Genomic DNA, 13778 nt, shown 5'->3' with positions numbered 1-13778 from the left:
TGTTTGGTGTCTCAGAGAAGTCTTTGTCCTGGCAGATGCCTTTCTACACAGGATACTTCCTGGTTACTTCCCCCTTCTGAGCCATGACAGCCTCCTTTTGAATCTTCCTATTTCCCAAAACCAAACAGAGGCTTGCTCAGAAGCTTCTAGAACCCACTAACGGCATTAACTAGTGGATGGGTTACCCAAATTACAACAAAGCTTAAAAATAAAAAATAATGAACACTCCACTATATAAATTAAATTTAACTGGAGGTTCTAACCCTAACCTCCTATAATTTATATAGCACCTTTCTGTGGATTTGTCACAATCTCTCTCTCTATCTCTCTCTCTCTCTCTCTCTCTCTCTCTCTCTCTCTCTCTCTATACTGTATATATTGCAAAAAAAAACTACATTAATGCAGCAGTTAGGGTTGAACTCTTTCCAGATGACACAAGAGACATCCATCATCATGGTCCACTGGTACTGTAGCAATGAATATACATGTACACTTCAACACACACCTGTCGGGACCACTTTATGTCAACAACAGCCTTATTTATCACTAATTAAGACAATTACTGTAAAGCAGAAAATAGTAGGCTACATTCAAAACAACGATACGGCCAATTCGGAAAAAAAAAAAAAAAACATCACACCAATGACAAAAGAAACAAACATTTTTAAAAGAGCAAGAAAATGAAAATACAAGAAACCTCACAATGCCGTATTTGCAGTCAGTGGGAGAAACAAGAGAATTTCACCAGCTACCGAAAAACACCTGGACATACACCTTTCGAATTTCATCTTGTAACCATTAGTTGTTGTTCGGGGGGCAGGAGCAGGAGCTCCTCTCTAGTTAATCCAGCCAATCTATCAATTAACCTCCTTATTTAAGCCCTGGGGTGTCTTGCTTTTTGCGTTTGCGTCACGCAGCGCTGCAGACCCCACTTGTCATTTTTCATTTCTGCCGTCTGTGCTTCCCTGTGCGTCACCAGTCTTTTCCTTATATTGTTAATTATTTTTCTGTGGCTTGGTTTTGAGAAACTTTTATAAGAGCGATTCACCCTAACTTGTTTAAATTCATACGCGTTTGTTTGGTGGACTCTGCCATACCTCTCTCGGCTTCACATGCTGCTTATGCTCCGCCCTGCTCTGTGTTTTGTCAGCCTTGCTCTTGTTTCCCAGATAGCAAGCTTACATTAATTCAACATTGAAAATAGGTCAACAACATCGGCGACCATTGCCGCCGTTGATTCAACATTGAACAAACGTCGCCTTTTCAAGACACACAAGCTATTTCCTTAGTTGAGCGTCAAACATTGAGTCAACATTGATCCAGTGTAATTTTAAATATATTGTACTTGATGTATTGCAAAATTAATTTTCTTTCTCAGCTTGTTAGCAAAAAAAAGTCAACCCAAGTCTAATATTATTTTCATCTGATATCACATAATAATAAAAGTATGTACCCTTTACAAATAATTGTGTCCTATAACAAATTACAAAACCACCAAAATAAATTTGTGATACAATCATAACATAATACATTTAATTTCCAAATATTAAATTGAAGACAAATAAATAATAATAATAATAATAATAATAATAATAATAATAATAATAATAAAAGCAGTCCATTATGTCATTTCAGTGGAATCAAAGAGCAACTCTTCCAGGGAGTAAGTGAAAGAGGGTGGGACCTTGCGTGCAGCAATCAGATTGGTAGAATTAAAGTTGAGAGCGTGGGTGCACGAAGAATGTGAATGTTTAAAAAAATAGATATTCTTTTTATTAACTAATAAATTACACCGTGTAACAATTTTTTTTTTTTTTTTTTGGTTCCTGGGTAGTAAGTGTTATTTCCTAATTGCTTATGCCTCAAAAGTATAGAAAATGGCTATTATTCCCCACAAACTTTGCTTTTGTGACCAGGACAGTGATATTTTGAAATTTACCTATTTCCAATGAGAAAACGGGCAAATTTGTGTCTTTTCGTTCACATAAAGCCAGAAAAAAACAACATATGAATCCAAATTAACATGTATTTAAAGTAATACAAAAATGACTACAAAAGATTTAGAAGTGAGTAGTTTTTCGAGATTTACGATTATACTTTAAATCACTTTCACGAATCAGCCCCCAAATGTAGTCTTCCATCATGTTCTCGTTATACTGTCCTTGGTAGCGGCGTTCAAAGTCCAGTATATCCTGGTGGAAGCGCTCGCCTTGCTCCTCTGAGTACGCTCCCATGTTCTCCTTGAATTTATCAAGATGAGCATCAAGGATATGGACTTTGAGGGACATCCTACAGCCCATTGTGCCGTAGTTCTTCACCAAAGTCTCAACCAGCTCCACATAGTTTTCGGCCTTGTGATTGCCCAGGAAGCCCCGAACCACTGCGACAAAGCTGTTCCAAGCCGCTTTCTCCTTACTAGTGAGCTTCTTGGGGAATTCATTGCACGCCAGGATCTTCTTTATCTGTGGTCCAACGAAGACACCGGCTTTGACCTTTGCCTCAGACAGCTTAGGGAAGAAGTCTTGAAGGTACTTGAAGGCTGCCGACTCCTTATCTAGAGCTCTGACAAATTGTTTCATAAGGCCCAATTTGATGTGCAGTGGTGGCATCAGCACCTTCCGGGGGTCCCAGCCATACTCATCATACTTCAAGGCGTCCAGCAAGGTCTTGATGCTGTTGTAATCCTCTTTGAGGTGCACCGAGTGAGCCAGGGGAAGAGACGGGTACTTGTTACCATTATGGAGCAGCACGGCTTTGAGGCTCCTGGATGAGCTGTCAATGAAGGACAGTATAACGAGAACATGATGGGAGACTACATTTGGGGGCTGATTCGTGAAAGTAATTTACAGTATAATCGTAAATCTCGAAAAACTACTCACTTCTAAATCTTTTGTAGTCATTTTTGTATTACTTTAGTATAAATGTTAATTTGGATTCATATGTTGTTTTTTTCTGACTTTATGTGAACGAAAAGACACAAATTCGCCCGTTTTCTCTTTGGAAATAGGTAAATTTCAAAATATCACTCCTGGTCACAAAAGCATAGTTTGTGGGGAATAATAGCCATTTTCTATACTTTTGAGGCATAAGCAATTAGGAAATAACACTTACTACCCAGGAACAAAAATTGTGTTACATAGTGTTATAAATGATTTGAGCGCTCAGTTGTTACTGTACTAGAGAGCATGTGTTGTTAACATAGGTTGTACTAGTATGACTATCGATACGCTCCATACTTGAAATTGATTTACAGCGTGTGATCCTACGTATTTTCTGGCTATTTTCAAGGCATCTCAACAGTATACCAGTACTTTAGATGAACTCGTGATCATGTGTCTATGAACTCAAACGTTTTTTGACGTCTTACTTTCTGAGAGTGTACATCTACATTTTTCAGTATACTTTAGATTAACTCTATCGTGTTGATGGGCTTGTGATCGTGTGTATGTGTAATGGCCCTACGTCTGTGGTTAAGCGAACCAGCTCACACAGTTCCTCATTGAACTATATTTAAGAGATTGTAGTGATTATTTACAGCAATGCAGATTAATGCTGGTTGTTATAAACAAAGGCATTCTTTTAAAGTGTTCAGTATACTGTCCAACCCCATGCTGATAATAGCATTGTTCATAATAGCTTGCATTATTGCTTTTTAAATGTCTAAAAGTCTTTCTCATTTGCTTATTCCATTTTATTTGAAATATTTGTAGGTGAAATTTATTGAAAGATGTTGTCGTGCTGTAAAGTATTTGATTTATGTTTGTATGTTAATGGACTTTGGAGTGTGCATTCGTTTAATATCCCATATCAAACAACTAAACTTACTTTCCAAAAAAAAAAAAAAATCCATAGAAAAAGCTCACTATTACCTCAGGAAGGCTGTTAACCCTAGTGTCAGCACTTCAGAGCTTGCAACAGAGGAGGAAAACTTCAATAAGAAAATGAGGTGATTCGGGCTGTCTATCACTTTAAGCATACATAGAGCTTATATTTATTGCAGTCTTCAATAGATAGATATACATCCTATATGCATTTGTATTTTTGACAACAGCATTCAATTGTTTATCTACAGGCCCAATTTGTGTTATTATGAAGATACAGCATCAGATTCAGAACAAGAATGCCGCAGAAAGACTTTCCTACCATCTGTACCAAAGATTAAATTACCAGGCAATTCATACATTTTCACAAATGCAGCTTGATAAGTAAACATTTATCCTGGGTATAGAAGTGTTTCATACTCGCTTATGGTATAATTCATAGGGCACTATGAATTATGCCCTGTGGTCTTTCATTATGTCTCTGTATGTCTTTCACAAACAAATAAAAGAATATTACAGCCAAAAAAAAGAAATATTCTTTGCAGTGTTTTCTTCTAGCCAGCCAGCAGAATGTCAGTCTGTATCTGGAAGCAGATCACCTCAATATTCTACAGAGCTTTCACCATTATCTCACAGCACACACCCAACCCCCCCCCCACCCCCCCCACATCCAAGAAAGGATTCTCTGCCAGTCGATGAGTGGCAAGTTTTAGTTTTTTAATCTTTATGATCTGGCCATGCCAATCTCCCAAAGCGTAGGCGTTCCTTATTAGCGACTTCTAGTCATCTTAAATGTAACCGCTACGCCATTTGTGCATTACGGCTCAAAACCAACTCAAGACATATTATTGTGTGTGAATATATTCCGACCCATATATTATTCTCTATATACACAAATTTTGCTACCTTCAATACAGAATTGCCATGGTATGACATTTTGACAGTCCACACACACCCATCAAATTGTGTAACCTTCAATAGAGAATTGCCAAGGTCTGCAAATTTGACAGCTGAAATTTTTATACCTTCAATAAAGAACATTATCAAAGTATGATATATTTTAGCCATCTATCACTTGGTAGACCTAGAATAATTACTAAAATACTGTATTACATTTTCACAACACACAGGATTTGGTATATATGGGACCTATATTTATTATTATTATTATTATTATTATTATTATTATTATTATTATTATTATTAGATATTTTTGTACTAATTAATACAGCTATTTGCCTGATGTGAGTTCCGATACTATTTGATATTTATATTAGTTTGAAAATGAGTCATGTTAATTATATTACATTATTTTAGTTTGATTGTTTTAACTAAACCAAAAGAATAGCATTTATAGCTACACGTTCTGGTACAGGCATCAGCTTTTGATCAGATAGGAGATTTTGACAAGGTAGCAAATTTGGATGCTTTTACAACCGAAATTTGATAAAGTAGCAAAAATTGACATTCCACTGGGACAATCCCAGTTTTCCCAGGATGTCTGGTAACCCGAGTCATATCCACCATCTCTTGCACGGCCAGTGTCTACTACGATGATGTTATCTGTGTAAGAGCTGCAGAATACAAGTTTTACACAAACTATTTAACAAGAAGTTGTCCGGTTTTTTAATGTAATTTTTAATTCATCTTTTAATTCATTTTGTTATATTGCTTCATCAGTTTATGATGATAACACAAAAGCAACACGTTAAAACAAAACTACTGTTATTATATAATCATGTTTTTCAAAAATAGTTATAATGAAAACTTTCGGGATTCGTTTTTCCTGTTTTTTTTTGTTTTTTTTTGTTTTTTAATCTAAGTACAGTGAATTCTGTTACATTCTCATTTAGGTCTTACAGAAAAGTTATTATTCATTTTAAAGAGGCCCAGATTCTAATTTTTTGGCACCGCAGACCAGGAACACTGTATCTGTGTCCCCGTCTGCTTTGTTGACCTAATTAAATGAACAAACTCAGTCATATCACACTGAGACTGTATGAGCTTCCTATTCACTTTCTAAGAGTAAAGGCATCATTGAAAGAGATGAGATGCACAAGTATAAATGTATATAGGTTAACACTCATGGCTGGAAATGCATTCTGTGTGAATGTTCTAGTTATACTGGTAACAAATATACTCTGAATTCAAATGAAATATCAAAGGAATTTCAATTTCATTGGAAATAATTGGGGCTTAAAACAGATATGTTATACAGTTGTGCTGTAAAATTAATGTATAGATCAACTTTCTGTACAGTGTTTAGATCCTGGGTGGAAGGGCTTATATAACTTCTATAGCAGCACATCTTAAATATCAATGGAGATTAAAGTTTTTTTTTGTTTTTTTTAAATAACACATCTTTCTTGATGGAATTAGACTGGATTATTGCCTTTTGTATTTCATGAAAAAAGCAAACAATGTAAACAAATACACATTAAAAACCAAAACATGTATTTTTCAAAAATGAAAGTCCTACAGTTGAGGTATGACTTATACACATGTTCCTGGTATATAATGTATTTATATTATGACCTAAAGTTACATTCACTTCACATTCTTCAATTTACAATTTACAAAAAAGCAATAATTGCCAGTACACAAATTGCAACTGAATGGGCCTGCTTCAGCAGCAAAATGACTTGCCATTTCTTAACCACAGGCTTAGGCATTGTTTTAAGGGTTAATAGCTGTCTTTGGCTACCTTGAATTTAATACATTGATAATGTATATATAAACACAGTTTAAAATATGATTGATCCTACTAAGTTTAAGTCCTTGCTTACCCTTCTGCTTTTAGTGTTATACAAGGGGAGTGCTTTCTACAAGGGGAGAGTGTTATAGAAGGTTGGTTAAATGAAACTGTTCAGTCATGTGCACTGTGCAGGAGTATTAGAAGGGTTTTGAGAGGTGCAGTCTGCGGCTGGAGCAAGGCGACAACGGTCAGGGGTTTGAAGGTTCATCAAGGGAGAATGAAATGCTTGAGGGAGAAGGGACAAGGGCCTCGCATTGATCAGTACTTCTTACGAAGTCAGTCAAGTCAGTCGAATGAAATCCAGCGACAGGAAGCAAACCACAGTTCGCAGGATATCAGCACCCCTGTCATAGATGTGAGGAGGACTTGCATGGACACAGTTAGTGATGAACCTAATGATCCTTGTGAACCCGGTCAGACAAACCAGCATAAGAGAGAAAAGAACCTCAACGGGCACAAGCCTGGAGTTAAATGGCCAAGAGCTTGTGAGAAAACTGCATGGGACACAGTAAACACAGATCTCTGCGTTGCATTGGAAAGATTAAGTGGAACAGTTGAAAAGAAGCTGGATAAATTTGGGGACATCATCTACGCATATGGAAGTGAGAGGTTTGGAGTTGAAAAAAGGAAGGAAAAAGTACAAACTATTCCTGGAAAGTCTAGACGGCAGCAGGAGATTGAACGCTTAGTTAGAGAAAGGAGACAGCTGAGGAACCAATGGAGAAGAGCAGAACAAAGTCAGAAGGAGGGACTCAATCTCTTACAAAGGGTCATAAAAGATAAGCTTGCAACATTGCGCAGAGCTGAGCGCCTACGGAAACGCTACAAAAAGAAGGAGCGTGCGAGAGCTAACTTTTATAAAGACCCATTCAAATTTGTAAAGAAGTTATTCACCAGTGAGAAGAATGGCACACTAAAAGCATCTAAGGTTGAGCTGGAGAGATATTTGGAGGAAACACATACAGATTCAAAAAGGCAGGAGCCTATGTCAATTCCGTCAGACATCCCACCTATCAATCCACCAGAATACCAAATGGAGGACTGTGCACCTAAGTGGAAAGAAATAGAGCAAGCTGTGAAAAAAGCAAGGGCTTCATCATCTCCAGGGCCTAATGGAGTTCCGTACAGAGTGTACAAGAGTGCTTCAGGAGTTCTACGAATTCTGTGGAAATTGATGAAAGTGGCATGGGAAAAACAGGTTGTACCAAGAGCATGGCGCCGAGCAGGTGGAGTTTTTATACCTAAAGAAAAAGATTCTACAAGCATCAGTCAGTTTCGTCCCATTTCCCTATTAAACGTAGAAGGCAAGATTTTCTTCAGCATTATTGCTCAGAGATTGTCAGCTTACCTATTAAAGAACTGCTTCATTGACACTTCAATACAAAAAGCGGGCATTCCAGGTTTCCCAGGTTGCTTAGAACACATCAATGTGATCTGGCAACAAATTCAATCAGCTAAAAAGGAGAGGAAGGAGCTCCATGTGACATTCCTGGATTTGGCTAATGCATATGGTTCAGTGCCACATGAACTACTTTGGGCAGCATTTGATTTTTTCAGTGTACCGATGACAATAACAAATTTAGTGAAAGCCTATTTTGGAGATTTGCAATTCAGTTTTTCAACTTCAGAATTCAGCACTACATGGCAATGCCTAGAGGTTGGAATAATGGCAGGATGCACCATTTCTCCACTGGCTTTTACCATGGCAATGGAAGTAATCATTAGGGCATCAAAATGGGTAGTAGGAGGAGAGCGCTTGGCTTCTGGAATGCGACTACCACCAATTCGAGCATACATGGATGACATGACAACCATGACTACAATAGTAGCCTGCACTAATCGATTATTGGGCAAATTAACCAATAACATTGAATGGGCATGAATGCAATTCAAGCCCACTAAATCAAGGAGCATCTCTATAATTAAAGGCAAAGTAGTAGATAAAACATTCTTCATTAATGGTGAGGCAATACCAACAGTGTCTGAGAAGCCAGTGAAGAGTCTTGGGAGATGGTATGACAGGGATCTAAAGGACACAGTTCGTGTGGGAGAAGTTAGACAACAAGCAGTGGAAGGGTTGAAGAGCATAGACAGCTGCGCTCTACCAGGTAAACTAAAACTCTGGTGCTTTCAGTTTGGTCTACTGCCGAGGTTGCTGTGGCCACTGACTGTGTACGAGGTTTCTTTGACAACAGTAGAGAAGCTGGAAGCTTTAATCAGTTCATACATCAGGAAATGGTTGGGAGTTCCACGCTGCCTCAGCAGAGTGGGACTTTATGGTAAAGGAATACTGCAGCTACCAGTCTCTGCTCTAACCGAGGAGTTTAAGTGCGCCAAGGTCAGACTGGAAATGACATTAGTAGAGTCACGCGATAAATGCGTAAGGGAGGCAGCACCTGTGTTGAAAACTGGAAGAAAGTGGGCGGCAAAGAAAGCTGTGGAAGATGCAAAGGCTGCCCTTCGAATTGGTGATATCATGGGGCAAGTTCAGCATGGAAGAGGGGGTCTTGGTTTCAGTTCAACTCCTCCTACATGGCACAAGGCGGCCCCAGCTCAAAGAAGGAAGCTGGTAGTCAACGAGGTGCAAAAGCAGGAGGAGAGGATGAGGTGTATAAAGGCCATTTCCCAGGCCAAACAGGGAGAATGGATGAGATGGGAGAGTGTGGAACAACGCAAGATTGGCTGGCAAGACCTATGGTCAATGGAACAGAGCAGGATCAGTTTCCTCATCAGGTCAACATATGATGTTCTCCCATCACCACAGAACCTAAACCTCTGGGTAGGAGAGGATCCCTCATGTCCTTTGTGTTCATCACCTGCAACATTAAGGCACATTTTGACAGGATGTAAGGTGGCTCTTAGCCAAGGACGGTTTACTTGGCGCCATGACCAGGTGCTGCGATGTTTGGCCTTAGCATTGGAAGACAAGCGTAACATGACCAATAAGTTGCCACCTGTTCCATCAAAACATTACACACAAAAGACAACATTCCTCCGCCCAGGAGAGCAACCACCAAGAAAAGGTGTTAAAACCAATCCTCGCCCAGGACAACTGGAAGCTGCTAGAGACTGGAATATGCTGGCAGATGTTGGTCAACGGCTTATTTTTCCACCTGAGATTGCCACCACTAACCTTCGACCAGATATTGTCTTGTGGTCTGGATCAGCACGCCTTGTTCACCTGGTAGAGTTAACAGTGCCATGGGAGGATGCTGTAGATGAGGCGTATGAGAGGAAGAAACTGCGGTATGCTCAACTAGCCACTGAAGCGGAACAGCGAGGATGGAGAGTTCGGGTTTACCCAGTGGAAGTGGGTTGTCGAGGATTTGTGGCACACTCTACAACCCGGTTTCTCAGAGACGTCGGATTCAGTGGCCAAGAGTTGCGTCGCACAGTGAAGAACTTATCTGAAGCAGCAGAGAGGAGCAGCAACTGGCTGTGGTTGAGACGGAAAGATTCTGGCTGGGGACAGGTAAGTAAGCTGGGCTGAGTTGAGTGGGGGACGGAGGGGGGTGATGCTGGGACGCCAGAATCACCGTCGAGCCCTCTTGAGGTGTCGTGGGCTAGTCGACGAAACACTGAGGATGGAAGGTGCCCACTTGAAAACCCCAGAGATGTACCCTACTTAGCTCAATCCAGACGGTTGTCATGCTGATGCGCTGGGGAGGCCGCACTTTGGTTGATCCCCGGAGCCAGCATCGCAGCCGTTGTGTGTGCTGATGCGCCAGGGAGGCAAATAAGCTGATCCCTGGAGCCAGCATTACACTTCAGCCATTAACACCAGACAGAAGGATATCTACATCATCATATGGAAGGAAACGTAAATGGGTGGAGATGCATATGGATCACTTTAGTTTACTGTAAAGCTACGTCTTAGTTGGTGCTTATCTTGGCGAGAGCCGAGTTCAAATCAGCATGAAGTTTTAACATCTACTCTCGTGTAATGGAAATCATTATAAAAGGCTAATTCTTAGGGGCAACCCTTGGTGAGTTATAACTACCTAAATAGGTGTTTCATTAATATAATTAATAAATGTAAAATAGTGTAAATTAAAGATATGCAGGACCATAGTTATGGCATATTATGATTTTAAAATACTGTTCCACATTTCAACAATAAATTATGCATTCAATAAGAAATTCTGGTTATAATTAAATTAAATGGCTATACAACAAAATAACAGACTTCATACAATCAGCAAACTGCTGTTAATGACATATTAATTCATTGATAACATTTTTGCTGATAGAAATGTTAATCAAGACATAGTGAATGTCAGAAGACTGCATTAGTGCCTCTATCATCTTTGGTAATATTCTTCCAGAATCATACTTTTAAATGCCACATTCATTTGACCATTGAGATGCAATGCTTTCATCTAGCAGGTTTCCATTAGCATGCATGGTACAGTCATGCACACTACAGCCGCTGCTTAACGATTTCTCCCACCGGCCACCGAGGAAGTGTTGAGGGGATCTTAATAATATTATTCTCAAAGGGTTGTTTCAGAGGAAGAATTCATAAATATGTGTCTTTCCCTTGCTACACAGCCTATTCTACAAGTAATATCTCTGCCATGATCTATAATAATCTGCTGAACCAGCTCAATCCAGTGTTCTGGACACAGGTAAAGCAAAGCTCATCACTTACTTGCCAGGTACTGACATCAAATATCACATTAAGGGCTACCATAAAATGTATTTTACAAAAAAAAAAATTGAGATTTATGACTAACATTACCAAGATTTTGGTAATCAAGACTCGCAATAGCAAATACTGGTATTTTGAAACTCACAAAAACAGCTGCCATACATACCAATTGCTTTGAGCATGGCCTAATATGTTTAAATCATCCTCTTCCACAAAAAGTTGTTTTTCAAAACATTAAAAAAGACACTATACTATCTCTTCATATAGCAGAAAACATTGTTATTTGAATCAATTAAAATGCCTCTTTACATACCTGGGTATGTGTCCTCTAAAAAAAAACAATGGTAAATAAATCAGGCAGCAAGGAAGACATTTCTTTATTCAAGGCAGACATTTTATAACTGTTTAATCACCAGTAAAGTAACAGTAGTTAATACAAGCATGTTGTGGAGAGTGAAACTAGTACAGTGCGTTATCAGAGACAACCAAACTTCCATAAATCCTAAAATCATAAGCACCAATGGGGAGCAATACATGGATGTTACCAAAAATATAATACAAGTGCTGATGTATGAGTTCAGGAGCACTTATTTGCACATCAAGTTGCTATTCATTGGCAGTGCTGTAGGAGGGAGTGTTTGGATTATGTTAGCCCACAGTGGCTTTGAGTTCCAGCTACTGTGACATGGTGAAGGAGCGAGAGAGAAAGAGAGCAAAAACTGCAGCAGATCAGGATCAGATAGCAGAGAGAGAGAGAGAGAGGGAGAGAGGGAGAGGGAGAGACCAATTAAAACATTGGAGATAGAGATGGAACTGCCTCCAACACACAACAAGTAGACAACCCTGCACAACTCCAAGCAGGATCTAAAATAGGCAAGGATATCATGTGTTTTTTTTACTGGGAAATTGTTACTTAGCCACCTCTTCCAAGTCTGGCAGTGGTAGTGGTGTGTGCAATTCTTTTTAGTTTTTTTCGGGGGGAGGGGAGAAAAGAATTGAGCTATAGTTGAAGATTGCTCTTGCTTCACTAATATTGCTACCGGGGGGAGCCCTAGAAGACACTGCAAGTGGACTGATGGAGATGAACAAGTTCAGGTTTTTTTTATGCTTCTGTTTGAAATGGATGGATTGGTTTTATCCATAGGTGTTTAAAACAAAAACAATTATAAAGCCAAACATAAAATGGGAAGCTTCTGTTAGAGAAGAGGGAATATGAAGTAACTGAAAGGTAAGCAATTTGAGTTTTACTTCATGGAACTTTGCATGTTGCATTTTCAGTGTAGCCAACATTTCGATTCTATGAAAAAATAAATGATTATGTCTCATTTTTTGAACAGCTTTCTCAAGATTTGTAGGATTTGCAGTGAGTTTCTGAAACTGGCATCCTTAGCAACTGCAGGATGTAAAACATGAAAGTAGAGCATCGTCACTGAAAATAACCCTTGTAATTCCAATAAATCAGTTAAATATGCCAGCATGTTCTTTAGGGCTTAACAAAAACTCTTTATAGAGAACATTTATAGGTGTGTTTTTGAAATACGTTTGAACAGGAGTTAACTCTTCTTATATAATAGCATAAGTCAGGTCCTGGGATTCATATAAAGTATTATTATAAAGTGTTATTCAGTTACTGTGCTGTGGCCTGAATATATTATAAAATGCTTGTTTCTGGGTAACACTTTGATTTAGTGTGTGGGTAGAGGTAGATTTTTGTGTATATATATATATATATATATATATATATATATATATATATATATATATATATAAAGATAATCCATCATGATTGTAAACAAACTGATTCAAGTGGTCCAGATAATGAATATGCTAAAACAATCTTAATTTGTCTTTAGTCATTAGTGGCTTGTTGCTCAGTAGTTGCTTAATATGAGTTAGAAACAGGTCAGTCTGTCTTCTATTAGAAGAGAATTAGCAGCAGAAAATATGGTAGGTTGCTATTAAATCCAAAATAACAAGAACATGCAAATTAAACATAATTTAGGAATCTGATATGCCTGTCACACTTCCTCTCTCGTCTGTCTTTAAAATGTAATTGATCTGCACTCTCCAATACAAAAAATAATGTAGAAGTAACATGTAATTTAATGCGTTGAGTTTGTAATTTCAGTGTTAAGTTTTATATTTAAAAATAAAAAATACTTGAAAGTGTAATACACAGAGTAATTTGACACAATCTACATCAATTTGGAGTTCTGTTAATATACACTGTATGTCATTTAAAGCAAATTTGGATGCAGTTTAACACATTCTTTGTATAAATAGTATTTTGTGAAAAAATATATCTGTATCAACCACAGAAAGACTGCATATACTGTAGTATTGTCAATGTCTACACGACACATTAAAATGTGTAATATGCTTAGCGTCTACTGTAGTTTCTGACACATACACGTTATCAAAGGGGTCTGTTTTTTTGCCCATAATTAGTTATATAAAGCTCTTGTTGTGCTCTGAAACATTAGCAATACTGAGTGACTCATCGACTCCTGTAAAATGTTTAAAAACAGATGGACAGAAATTAATTTCTAAG

The 13778-nt window shown here is 38.3% G+C and overlaps 1 protein-coding gene across 1 annotated transcript in view; it reads left to right on the top strand.

The window, feature by feature from the left end:
- Positions 1 to 11960: 11960 nt before the first annotated feature.
- The window catches only part of LOC117431630 (ATP-sensitive inward rectifier potassium channel 12-like), a 37990-nt gene continuing 36172 nt past the window's right edge, over positions 11961 to 13778 (top strand). Inside the window, exon 1 of the mRNA XM_034052783.3 lies at positions 11961 to 12455. The gene's annotated coding sequence lies outside the window, so the exon portion shown is untranslated. The remainder of the gene's footprint in view (positions 12456 to 13778) is intronic.

The sequence above is a fragment of the Acipenser ruthenus genome, chromosome 22 (assembly GCF_902713425.1).
Source record: "Acipenser ruthenus chromosome 22, fAciRut3.2 maternal haplotype, whole genome shotgun sequence".
NCBI classification, from domain to species: domain Eukaryota; kingdom Metazoa; phylum Chordata; class Actinopteri; order Acipenseriformes; family Acipenseridae; genus Acipenser; species Acipenser ruthenus.
The sequence above is the reverse complement of the archived record's forward strand: the minus strand, read 5'-3'. Positions and strand labels throughout refer to the sequence as shown.